Raw genomic sequence first — 13,771 nt, 5'->3', positions numbered from 1 at the left:
ATTTTTTCTTTTGTGTTGGAGGCCAAAGCGGAGGAAAGTGGTGGTGGCGTAATGGTTAAATCCTCGCCTGTGGACCGAAAGATCCCAGGTTCGAATCCTACTCGTGCCACATGAGTTTTAATACCAATCTGACTCATGTATAGTAGTTTTCATCGACCACCACTTGCTTTCGGTGAAGGAAAAACATCGTGAGGAAAACTGCACACTGGTTGATTCTTATTAACTTGTGTGTGAAATTGAGATGGTAATGGCAAACCACACCATTAATAATGCCAAGAAAGTTGTTACGTGTGTTTTATTCCATATAATGACCACGACCCTCAGTCATGAGGAATACGACTATGAAGAAGAAGTTGGAGGCCAAGATTTTGGATCGCTGTACCCATATAATATCAAGTCAGTAAGGGACAATATGTTTCATTATACCTATTATAAAGAAATAAACATGACGTAGCGAGTTGCAATCCTCTTAGGCAACAGTTCGCAACTTGTGTAACTAAACTTGGTGACATTCGGACACGAAAAAAGTTGGGAAATTCCACCCCAACCCACGGGATCTGAGGTAATCCCGCGAAATGTTCTCGAATAAAAAGTCAACTGGCCAGTATTGTTGTCGAATAGTTTGCTAACTACGTGTTATGTTTATTTTTACTAGCTTTTGCCCACCGCATCGCCCGCGTGAATTTCCAATGAGAACAGTTATTTTTCCGGGATGAAAGATACCCTATGTCCCTTTCCATACTTCAGACTACATGTATGCAAACTTTCAAGAAGATTGTATTGTGGTTGTGTAGAACGTGAAGAGGTAACAAACAAAGAAACTTACTTACGCATTAATAATTAGGATTAATTAGGATACCCACTCCTGTTGGCCACAGCTCTGCTCGCGATTGTCTACGTTTGACCGTCTATCTCTAACAAAACCACAAAAAATATTGAAGTTTCAAATAAAATGATAATATAAATCTTGAAGGTTCGTTGGTAATTTTGTGACGTCTTACGTCATCCTTTTTGAGATTTCGATTTTTACCCATCTTTTTGTTTGAAAAATTAAAATAATAAGTAATTGATCTCACAATTAACTTTCGATTTTACAAGAGAGAATTGATTTTTATTCGAGATTTTATTTTTAGTTCACATTTAGATAGTTTGAATTTTTGTAGATATTACTACTAGTTATATTTGCAGTTCCTTTTTATTTATTTAAATTCTTAATTTTATTTTGTTAATATTGTAAATTTTACTATATAATATTAATTTTTAGAAAATTTGTACAGAAAAAAAGACATCTTAAATTTATTTTAGAATCACTACAAAAGCGAACTATTGGAGCGAACATAGTGCCATCATAACCAACCAATAAATATATAACACGCAGATGTTTCTATTAAACATAGTCTCTAGAACGCCCTTATTTATCAAAACGGGTCATCAATATACAAAGCGTGTCTGTTGATAGTGCACTGCACAGGCTTCAGACAATACTGTCCGCAACTGGAACGTGTGCGGAGCTGACATACTAAGCCTACGATATGGTATATGAGATTTTATTTAACTACTGTGGTTCCACTTACGGCGAATGTAGCAAGTTTGACATTGATTTTATCACCAATCCCGCAGTATAACGTCAACCTTCTAGGGGAATGCAACTGTTGCTTATCATACTAAGGCCGTGGCTGTTAGTCGCCTTGTAAAACATCCATGTGAGGATATAGAGTGTTCTACTTCCAGTCGGGCGGGGCCATACGAGTATGCTGCACATGCTCCTTTAAACGAACATTTTAACTTAGGGCAAAAATACATTATTGTATGTGTGTGTGTGTATATGTGTACGAGTATGTGTGTATGTGTGTGTTTATCCTAATATTAATTTATGATATATTTTATTTATTAATTTTCATGTGGAAGTTGTGGTTGTTGTTACGTCCATCCTCTTCGGAAAATATATTGTCGTCTTTCAGCTGGTATGGCTATATATCCCTTTGTTGCCTCGTACGACATCCACGAGAGGATATTGAATAGATATTCTATTCGTCCCTGACCGCATAGATGAGAAAAAGATTGTATATGTATATGTCTAATGATACACACAAACTTACTTCGCTGCCTCAGCGAGCTCTTGGCCAAACCAGCTCTTGGCCTCCGATACTAGAAATTTCCAATCTTTTTTATTCTACTAATATTATAAATGCGAATGTTTGTGAGGATGTATGTCTGTGTTTATGCTTGTTACTCTTTCACGCAAAATCTACTAAATCGGTTGTTATGAAATTTGGTACACGGGTAGAATATAATCTGTAATATTACATAGGGTACTTTTTATCCCGAAATTGCCACGGGCGCGAAGCCCCTGGGCGCAGCTAGTTCATAACAATATAGGTCCCCAAAAACTATCGAACTAATATGACATTAGATCGATACAACGACGTAAATATCGATTCAGATATGACTTTTATACTTTCTCTTTCAATAAGGCCTTGAACATTTATTACAGGATACTGCAGTCGTTAGGACAGCCGAGATGGATGCGCCCCGCGATGTGACCGTGCAGCAACACCGACCTGGCTCGGTGCCAGGCCAGGCTATGAATGGATTGGATGGATTATTTCAGCCGAGATCGTCTATATTATTATGATGGTAAATATTAGCGATTTGATTGAGATTTTTCATTATCACAGGCGTATGTTTGATCTTCTTTTAACTCTGGCATTCGTCAAATTCAAATTTGTGAATGTTATCACTATATTTGGTTTGGTTTAATCGGCAGATAATGATAATATAACGTAAGTTTTATTATTAAAATTATAATAAATAAGAATTTTAGTTTTATTATTAAAATTATATTAAAATTATAATAAATAATTTATTATTAAAACTTATAATAAATAAGAAATTATTTTAAAAATTATAAGTTTATTTATTATTTAATTTTAATTTTATTTATTTGGATTTATTATTATACAAAAATCTTTTATAATAATTTATTCATTAAATAAATGAGGCCTATGTTTATATGTGAGTTCGACTCGCACTTGACCCTTTCTTTATCTGGCTTACAGCCAAGAGGTTTTTTTCCCGATCGATAACTTTTTAAAGTCTCCCGTACAAGCAAAAAAAAACACATGTGTTTAGCGGAAGTGATTTATTTGCTTTTACCAGCAGAATATTGGAAAATTAAGTGAAAATATCGTACTTTTTAACAAGCAAATTTGAAGTGTTATTTTAGCACAAAGCACCGTGTTGAAGCAAAATATCAGTATTTTCGCTAGTTTAAATATATATATTTAAACTAGCTTTAAATATATATTTAAACTAGCGATCCGTCCCGGCGTCATTCGGGTAAAGACGTAATAAATTATAGGTTCACCTAAATATTTCTAAGGACATTGCACGCACCTGGTTATTGCCACGCATTGAATGCAACAGATCTCTCTGACGACAACAAAAGCTTGTGGTAAAAATGACGTTTGTGTAAAAAAAATGGTTGCCTGTAAAGTCGGTTTTACGGGCGAAGATTTTACGTGACAACGTCTTTTTCTCGGTAGAATATTTATTGATATGAATATAATTAAATTGCACAATAGGAACAAGGAATTTAATGAAAATAAGAATTGCACAAATTTTAACTATAGAAATATATTTTGTTTACTAAAACATTGTACATGTAAACTTAAATTTAACTAATTCCTGCGCGCGCGGCAGACCGATCATAGTTGAGTGGGAGAGAGACGCAAGGCATTCGGCGGGCCTCTCTCTCGTTCGGTGACTCATCGTAACGTTACCGGGCGTTACACTTTTTCATAAGTGACTCCCAGCCGCAACCTAATTTAAGACGTTGTCACGTCAAAAATGTTTTTTGAATTCTATTGAATTGAGAACAAAAGAAGAGGTAACAAAACTTACTTTCGCATTTATCATTAGGATTTCCCACCCCTGTGTGTCACAACTCTGCTCGCGGTTGTCTACGTTTGGCTGTATATCTCAAAAAAACTAAAGAAAAAATATTTAAGTTCCAAATAAAATTAAGCGATTTCGTCCGGTCAATCCTATCGTACCTATACATTTTGAAGGTTCGGTGGTAATTTTGTCTTACGTCAATCTTTTTTTAAATTTCGATTTTTGCCTATGCTGATAGGCATAATTTTTCAAAATAATATAGTTTCATTGATACTATATTACTTTGAAAAATTAAAAAAAAAAAATTTACCCCACAATTAGCTTTCGATCGATAGTAATGACGTCATTCTGTCAAACACTCGTAGCAAGATTTTCCGTAAATGCCGCCGAGTTCCGAGACGAAGTGGCCGCGCTCAGCCTCTAGACATAAGAACATAATGACTTCGTAGAAACGTCTGCAAGAGCATTGGGAATGGGGATAATCGGGAATATTTTCCCCCTGTAAAATGATAACTATGACTACTAAGGGCGGGTTGCACCAGTGAACATTTACTTCAACCTGCGCGGCGCCGCGGATAACATTAAATAACATACCTTGCGTTTTTGTGCTTGTGCAGGTTAAAGTTAACGTCAAAATTTACTGGCGTGGTCGCAAGAGTGCATACGGGATAATATGTTTAGTCGGTATATTTATATCTTGATAATGTTTTTTTGGATTTTGCAAAGATATATTGGTACCAACTTCATAAATAAGACATAATTAACCCCTATACTTTTACATGAAATGAGATTTATATATATATATTGAAATTTAAGTTTTATTAAATAAAGGATTTTATTGATTGAGAGATAATTCACTTTTTTTTTTAGTTTTTTCGATATATGTTCTGAGGTACTATAATATGGTTCAGTAAAAAAATAATTAACATTTCTAATTAAACACTATATCACGTCAAATGCAAACTAGAAGAAAAACAAAACAAGCTAGAAGCGAGGCAGCGACTGTTGCAACCCAAATAAAATTTGAACACTCAAACTACTCTCTTTTTTCAGCGAAGGTAATATAAGACTAACCGCCCTTTATTACAAGTAAATTTAAAGTTATTCCATAGAAGGGGGACCTACATTCATTACGTCTATAAATTCAAGAACATTATTTACACAAAGCCTGTGCGACGGCGGCCATTTTCAGAGGCGCGCCGATCTACTTCAATAAATTTCAGTTTTCTACGAATTTAAGGGATAAATGGGTTTCTTCCATATGTTTGTTGTGACTTTTATTGTTTTTAAATCGCTGTAATGACTTTAATTTTTATTTAGGTATATATAAATGGTACCCAACTATTGCTCAACCAAGTTGTTATACTATATTTCATATTTGAAATGTATTAGTAGCCCTCCCCGGCTTCGCACGGATTCAACATGCATGTTATATTATTATACACACATGCATGTTGATGTCCACATCTATATTCGTTGAGTACTTTTAAAGATCTAAGCATACATAAGGACAGACAGCGGGAAGCGACTTTGTTTCATACTATGTAGCGATAAACTCTTATGAGTTTTTGGCATTTGTCTATTCTTAAGTAAAGTTTGATGGTGTACTAAAATATTGCTCAGTGGTTAATATGTATAAAGGTAGCCAACAATATCGTATAATTTCGTGGAAAATTATGTGTGTTAATTTTTTTTTATTTGGTTACAAAGTACATTTTATTTATGTGTGTTAGAGATGAAGTTACAACAAACCCAACATATTCTCGGTTTGGATATAAACATATGTAAATTGACGCGACTTGTGAACTTTGATCGTTCGCATCATGGCAAAACTTCTTGTGTGATTTTGTATGGTGTGTTCCCTTTGCTCCTCGGTCTGGAAATCAACGGGTTCTTCGTCTTCAATGATATATGATCCTCCTATAATCCTAATAAAATAATCGTACTAAAAATAGATAATAAACATTTCGTATATTTCATCCCAAGTCGAAAATACCTATAAAAATAATAAATTGAATTTATTATTCAAATACAAAAACCGATTTTAATGTTTGGTACACTTGGCCGTTTTTGATAATGTTAGTTATCGTTAGTATTATTTTTCTCAAAACAAATTTCTACAATTTGCTTTTAGCATTCCTACCTCTAACCTTTTCTCATTCAAAAATACCCTTGATATGTAGGAACCTAATACTTTATAAGATTAGGTTTATCTCATGCTTCAATTAGCTTACGAAATAAATGTTATCCTACCTATTTCGTATTCTTGTAGATTCAATATAATTTAATCTTAAGCATAAACGAAGTTCTACCGATGTAAAAATGTACAAAGGAAATGGAATGTGTTGTAGTAATCAAGTGTTAAAGTATTAAATACCTAATTTGTTTACAATTGAGTGCAAAGAGGGTCCAATCAAAGTGACAAAACTGGAACACTCGATTTAAATCCAAAATGTATCAACTTTTGTAGCAGATCGTAGGTAATTAAAAGTTGTTGGTTGCGTAAATATTTGAAACATTGAATCCTTTGATCGGCTTTCTCGTTTCTTTACGGAAACTATTTGAATTTAGTTGGCATGTTGGGTATAAATAACAGGACACAACTGGATTGAGAATATTTTGGACTTAGAAATTAACCTTCCGGGATAAAGGGAAGTTTGCACTTTGATGATGAGAATCCTACTCGTTATATATAATGGGATGAGGAAAATTTACAGGAGAAAAGGAATCTTGACGTTTAAGACGTGTTTCCTGTTGCCTATATTTTAGGGTTTATTCTACAGGTTATTTTTGAGTGAAAGAGTAACAAACAACCATTCAAACACAAACTTTAAACTTTTATAAGAATATCTATATAAATATGTTTACATATATATATAATTTAATTAATTTTATCTTCATTTATTTTTAGTGTACAATCAACAGTACATCAAGTAACCTAAAGTTATTCACAAAAATTGATCCAGCCGTTTGAGGCTGGCTGGCATATATCTAGGCCAGAGATTAAGCATTGCCATTCAACGTGGCAATGCTGTCAGCCTTTTGGGTACGCTACCTCAAGGTAACGAAAAGCAGGGACTGGATTTTTTGTAAATATATAATATAAATAATTTTTTTCTTTTTTAAATAATTTGTTTTATTATTTTTAATTTATTTTAACTCTATATAGTAACTTAGGTTAAAATTAATAAGTGTATATTTAGTTTAAATTCTGTATGGTGTAAAAAAAAGTAGAATATATTCTAAATAACCCCGACATGGTCCTATTTGCCGAGTTAGTAATGTAGCAAATGACATAGTTATCCTCTCAGAGCTACCTTTGTATTCCAACAATAAATCAGAGTCCGGTCAATCCGAGATTGATGGATGTTCAATCTGCTAATAGCGACCTTCGTCAGATGGACACAACCCTTAGAACGCAGAGGGGAGTTTAAGGATGATTATCGAAAATAGGCATCAAGGTGATTAGTTTTGTCATTAATCTCTTATAACAATTAGAATATGAATAGTATTGTCGTTTTAAAAATCTTCTATTTGTAGATGACTAGTGGCCAGCACTGGTTCCTATAACTATAATAAATTATACAGCCACGCGTTTCTTAGGAATGTACTATCTATTGATGATAACCGTATGGAAATCCGCCAAATTGTTTTGAGTTTATTACATCATACAGACGGACACGACAGTGGGACTTATTTTTAAAATGTGTAAATGGTCTTTCTGTTTTCATATAAAAAAACGCCTTCGCAGGCTTTTTCACATGAAATTTTATATTTTCTAGTAATTTCTCGAAAAGCTTACTTGTATTTCGGAACGACCAATGCTGAGAAGTAAAGCCAAAATAAACTAATTGAAACAGTGTACAAAATCAACCTAACTCCTGAGTTTGGTCTTGTTTGATTCGCCTTGACGGGACTCCCGTCTTACATACATTCGTATCAACTAAATCTTATACTGAATACATTTAAATAAATCAGTAGTTTCTGATCCTTACACTTAAGTAATTACATTAAGTTTTATCATCCAAGTTTCCAAACCTCTCGAATCGTGTGCGAACTAATCCAAGCTATTTCTGTCTGATTTATTATTGTTCTTCGCCGATAAATCAGACACAATAGGGCTCCGGGGCAAAGTTCTATTAATTCTGGTTAGAGCCCGAAGTTCCCACAAAGGGTGAGGAGACAATACGTTGATAGTATCCTGTGTATGGTAGTTCTTGGATGATCACCGATTGCGGCATCTGAGTATGGCAATCACCGTATTGATTTTTTGGAAAGAATTGACATTTTGGACTGACATTTTTTCAAGGTGAGCTTGGAAATCTGTGAGTATAGCCAATGTTTTTTTATGTCAAAATATTTATACAGAAATCAGACATTCAAATGAAAATCAAAGTGAAGTTTGATCTACTCTTATAATATTTCGTTAAAAGCGACAAACTGCTAGAATTTTGTCATTCACTTTTAACCCTTAGTATATTGTGTCGTTAGTCCTTGAAGTGCATTTAAAATAAAAATTGCTTGACTATATTAATTATATAAGGTACCTTTAACAAAGTTTGTTCCTTTGAACAAAAGAAAAATCGTTAGACGATATGAAATCAATGCGAAAAAGAGACAGCAAGACAATCATCCGCCAAAGATTTTACTTCCAAAGGTAAAACTGTCGATGAAATCCCCCGTCCTCAACTTTTTACCCTGGCATCGTGGACACCGATCACGTACCTACTTCTTTCTGAACGGAATTGGCCCCGATAACCTCACCAAGCAATTCAATTTAAACTTTATAACAACGTAACAAGTTACATTTTCAAATGGTTTTGATTCTAGACGGAAATCTGAAATCTCTCACTGTTTGTTCAATTTGTATGGACGACGATGCGTTGTAGGAGTGATGTGGCCAAACCTTTTACATCAATTTTCGAATTACCGATGGATTTAATCTAAGGGTTAGAAGTGCAGGGTGTAGAAATGTTTGGCATAAAATTTGTATTCACACTGTAACACTAGTTTTACTGAGTTGAGATTGATAATATAACTGGGCGCTTTTTGTGGATCCCAGGAGTTCCACCGTCGATGTTAAACAATGTGAAGTATAAACTGCCGATGACAGAAAAGTCTCGTTGTACGATAGACTTATCAGTTGAACTAGTGGGTATTAAAAACTTTAATCGGTACAACGAAAGAGTGTAATCTCTATTTGCTTCGGTCATGATTTTATTTAAATCATTTTTTTATTCGAATTTCTCTAAATCTACAACTAAATTTTTTGCAAAGCCAACATTGTTGTCACGACCTTTGTTCAAAATGTAATTAATACTGACTTGATATGCGGTCCACTGTACATTTCTTTATTACTTATATTTTCAAGATAGCTTAGTCTTTTAACTCTAAGGATTGTTACAAATTTCCCTTTTGATTATTAAACTTATTGAAGTTAATTTTACACATAATTTTCACACGTACGAAGCAACGTCGAGTAGCTATTGATTAACGAATATTTCGTGGAATTCTAACAAACATATGCACATACGTTGTGTCATATAGGTGTTGTTAATCTGTCGACTTAACAAAGGTTGCTAAGACTGGCATTATGAGACAAAAAGCGTTCGTGTGAGAGGCTTATCTGCGCTGAGCATTCACCACGAAATGGAAATAGTAATGCGGATAGAAGTGATAAATATGTCCTGATTTTTATACGATCACTACCTTATGCTGGTGATTTGTTACGCGGGTAAAATTATGTTTTTGCATTTTCGGAAAGTACTCACTCTTCTCCGACGTAGGCACTTACTACAAGTTTGGCTGTGCGTTATGCATGACAGCCACCAATTTTATACACATTGACTAATATTTTATTAATACGCCAATTATGGCGTTTTTTGATTTGAACGTATTAACGTTCAAATTCTAAATCTTCTATTAGATTTCCTTCTAGATGTGTGTGAATTCTGAACCTTACGTATCGGTTCTAAGTCATTTCTTATTTCAAATTCTGTCCGCCACCCTACTCTCGCCCTTATTGTAATTTTGAAGACAATTTTGGCAGAAGAGGTCTCTAGAATGGGGATTAAGTTTTGAAATATAACACTAGGTAAAAGTTGCTTTGTGGAGTTAGTATTTGGTGCTCGAGCGCACGTGTGGTTTCTGAGATAGCTCTCGTTGGATGATCTCCCTTGTCTCAGCGAATACACGATCCGGAGCTGTGACGACGCGATACCGGTGTCACTGTAAAAAATAAAGGTTACTGCAACGAATGAAAGACGGAAACTGGCTGTAGACTGATTTATTGAGCTTGACACTGACAGTTAATAACATCGTCATAAAAATACAGAAGCAAGTGGCCAGTCCATGCCACATTTCCCCCCTTTAATCCTTATACACTAATTGTAACAATTTACCTAACTTAACCTTACATTTCAACATCTCTTTTTAATTTTCGCTCGTAAATCTCGAGCAGATATATCTGATGGTGGCAGAGATTTCGGAGATGCAATCGTCTCGACCTTAGCGGATGCATTTTTGTCCGTTTCACTTGAAACTATTTCCTGATGAGGGCCATCGCATGCATCAAAAACTTGCATGCAGCAAAAACATCTCCAACGCCACCAGTTACACTAGTTGTCTTAGGTGTATCAACAGTTTCATTGCTATCAGTTACTATACTCGTACGAGAGAGTGAAAACCTATCTTTTCTCTTAATCAACTGGTCCGCGTGTCTTCGCCAGCAGATCTCCTGCCCTAAATCAACCTTATAAGATAATGGCCCAGCTTGTTTAACTACAGTGCCCTCAGACCACTTTTCCCCCCGAGCGGTGTAATCGCGAGCTAAAACACGGTCACCGATAGCGAAGCCACGCGGCGTGCCCCTAGCTGCGCGTTCTTGACGCTCCTGGTTGTTACGCACTATGTCCGCCACGCAGGGCCGTAGTGTGTCCAACCGACCGCACAAACGCCTTCCTATCAAAGCTACACACCGGTTGTGCTATGTTCACAATTTCTATATTGAAACAAAAATCTGTTCAACGCAGTATATACGTCTTCGTTCTCATGCAAAGCCCGTTTGATAGCCTTTTTAATTGTCTTAACAGCATTTTCCGCAGCACCATTGCCCTGTGGTCTGTATGGTGCTGAAGTTACATGCTTGATACAATTACTTTGACAGTAGCTTTTAAAATCATATGAAAAGAACGGAAGGCCATTATCGGTTACGAGTTGGGACGGCAAACCGAATCGAGCAAAGATATTTCTAAAAACAGATATGGTACTCTTAGAGTCAGTATTTTGTATTGGTTGCAGTTACAATTTTGTAGACCACTGTGAATAAAAATATTTCATGAATTGTGTTATTAATGTTATGGCTACGACTTTTTAAAATACAATATTTACTTACTTTAATTTGTCTTACATCTCTAAGATTATTTATTTCTTAATAAGCACATAGTTCACTTAATGAGATAAGTTATTATTGGAAAAATAAGTTAAATGGTAATATTATTAGGTACTTCTAATAATTAAATTATGATTCAGCATCTTATTTTTTTCTAACCTTTTGAAATATTTATTTTATATTTAAAATAACACGGGTACGATATCTGAGATGTGTAATGTACAAAATGCAACGAAGCAGCTTTTTCATCTCATAAATTTGCAGTAAAACTATGACGCTTTTCTTGTTTACACTAAACAAGCTTGTTCCTTCAAACCTTATTAAAACATGTACCTATTGATTTAGAAGCCAAGTATGAAAATTCCGACGAATATTACTCAATCTCTAAGCAGAACTTAACGGTAACCGTAAATTTATCCGATATGAAAACTATTATATTATGAAATCTAGTGACAGAAAACATCGTGAGGAAACCTGCACTGTAGTTGATTTATCAGCTGTATGTGAAATGGAGAAGGTAATGGCAAGCACTCCACTTTATTTAACCATATGGCGTAGAGTAGGTAAAATGGTAGGGAATCCTGGGTTCCGACGCTCAACGGCTGAAGAAACTAGCACAACTCTCAGATGTGAAAGGGAGAGATAGATATAAGGATTAAGATTTTATTTCGTGCAGAGAAATCTTAAAGCATCGGTTGTGTAACTTCCTAATTTACTAAATATTGAAGAAGACACGCCTACACATAGTTGAAGTCTACTCTATAAGTATATCTCTCTACTCGATAACGGCACTTTGCAAGCCAGTAAGCCTGTAATTATTATTGATTTGGGAATAGTCTGGGATTTATGAAGGTTTCCGGAGGTAGGTCGGTAAATTATGAGGATATTTTAGTGAAATTCATTAACTAAATACTTATAGGTTTACTACGAAGTAGTTAAACTTAGGTTCGACGAACGTTAAGTCTAGATCTAGGTTAGTCCAGCGAATCTTATAGTTAAGTAAGTATATCCTAACGGATACTACGACGAATTCTATATTTATTCTGTATTTAGGTATTTATTCATTGGATGTGAATTATTGACGTGGAAAAATCACTTATCGATTTCCAAAGAAGCGGAACCTTGACGATCATCTAGAAGACGTAGTGATGCTGAGAAACATTGCTTATAAATTATATCAGGCGTTTTGGTCGCAGTTTCTATAACATCTTTATTTCTTGCCACTACATAACCAATTTATTACTTTAGATTTTACTGTACGAAATACCAATAATAAATGTACAATAGGTTGACTAAATGCTACAAGTATTCTCTAACAACCTTTGCTTCATTCAGAGCACCTACATACCTACCTACTTGGATTGGATCTAAAATAAGTATATTCTTTTGAACCATACTTTTGCTAACAAGTTTTTATTAGCGGCTCATTAAGAAACCAACCTATGGCAATAACAATAGAATATATAATGCGATATGCATTGTACTTTTTTCTTATAATGTTGTACAATAATGTTTTAAATAAATAAAGCCGTCTACATGTCTCCCTTATCCTACAAAATATAAATATGTCTGTTGACAAAAATTCAAAATCTCCAACCAAACTTACCTACGTCCAAGCATACCCAAACAAGCTTTCCGACAGGTAAAGCTCTTATTAAGTCCAACCAATTTAAGACGGTTAATGGGATGAAATCAAAACTTTTAATTCCTTCCGCGAACTTTAATGGAAATGTGCACTGACACATCACTCCGTTTGTGGAGCCGCATTTTGCTGTGATGAGTTCTATTACTCAATACTTTCATATCAGATGTTTATTTTTAAAGTTTGAAATTGAACTTTTCGTGATCAATACATCCTAGTTGTGAGGAGGTGTGTATGATGATGACTCTTTCATGCAAAATCTAATGGACGGATTTTTAAGAAATTTTGTACAGGCGTAGAATATAACCTGCAATAACATATACCTACGGTACTATTTATCCCGGAATTTCTACAAGAGTAAAGTCCCGGGACGCAGCTAGTTATTAATTTAACTGAAGAAAGGTCAAAATTAATAAATTATTTATGTTTTGAATATTCCGTCTAGAATGAACAGAAACAATGGTGGAGTCAAAAAGCGTTTAATTGGGTTTGAAGATTTACGACCACGTCATACTTTAATGAGAACTAAAAATACTCGAACGATACAGATTACGAATCTAAAATATTTTTTCTGAAAATCTTGGAATTTCATTTAATCAAATCCAATTCTGATAATATGTTTGTCAGTAAGAATTAAAAAGTCATGTGATGTCATTTCATGTGATTGTTTTCGCGATACTTCTTTAGCCATAAAAGGTCGGAGGTTCTCCACTTCGCAAGGTTTGTTATCGTATCATTCGTATCCTCGTATAACCGGACCCTGGGCCCCGATGCGTGACGGCTGAGAAAATAACTAAACAAACGATTACATTAAGAGAAAGAGTTACATTTTGTCACAAAGC

Source organism: Plodia interpunctella, chromosome 16 (genome assembly GCF_027563975.2).
Source record: "Plodia interpunctella isolate USDA-ARS_2022_Savannah chromosome 16, ilPloInte3.2, whole genome shotgun sequence".
Classification (NCBI taxonomy): Eukaryota; Metazoa; Arthropoda; class Insecta; order Lepidoptera; family Pyralidae; genus Plodia; species Plodia interpunctella.
Note: the sequence above shows the minus strand (reverse complement) of the source record.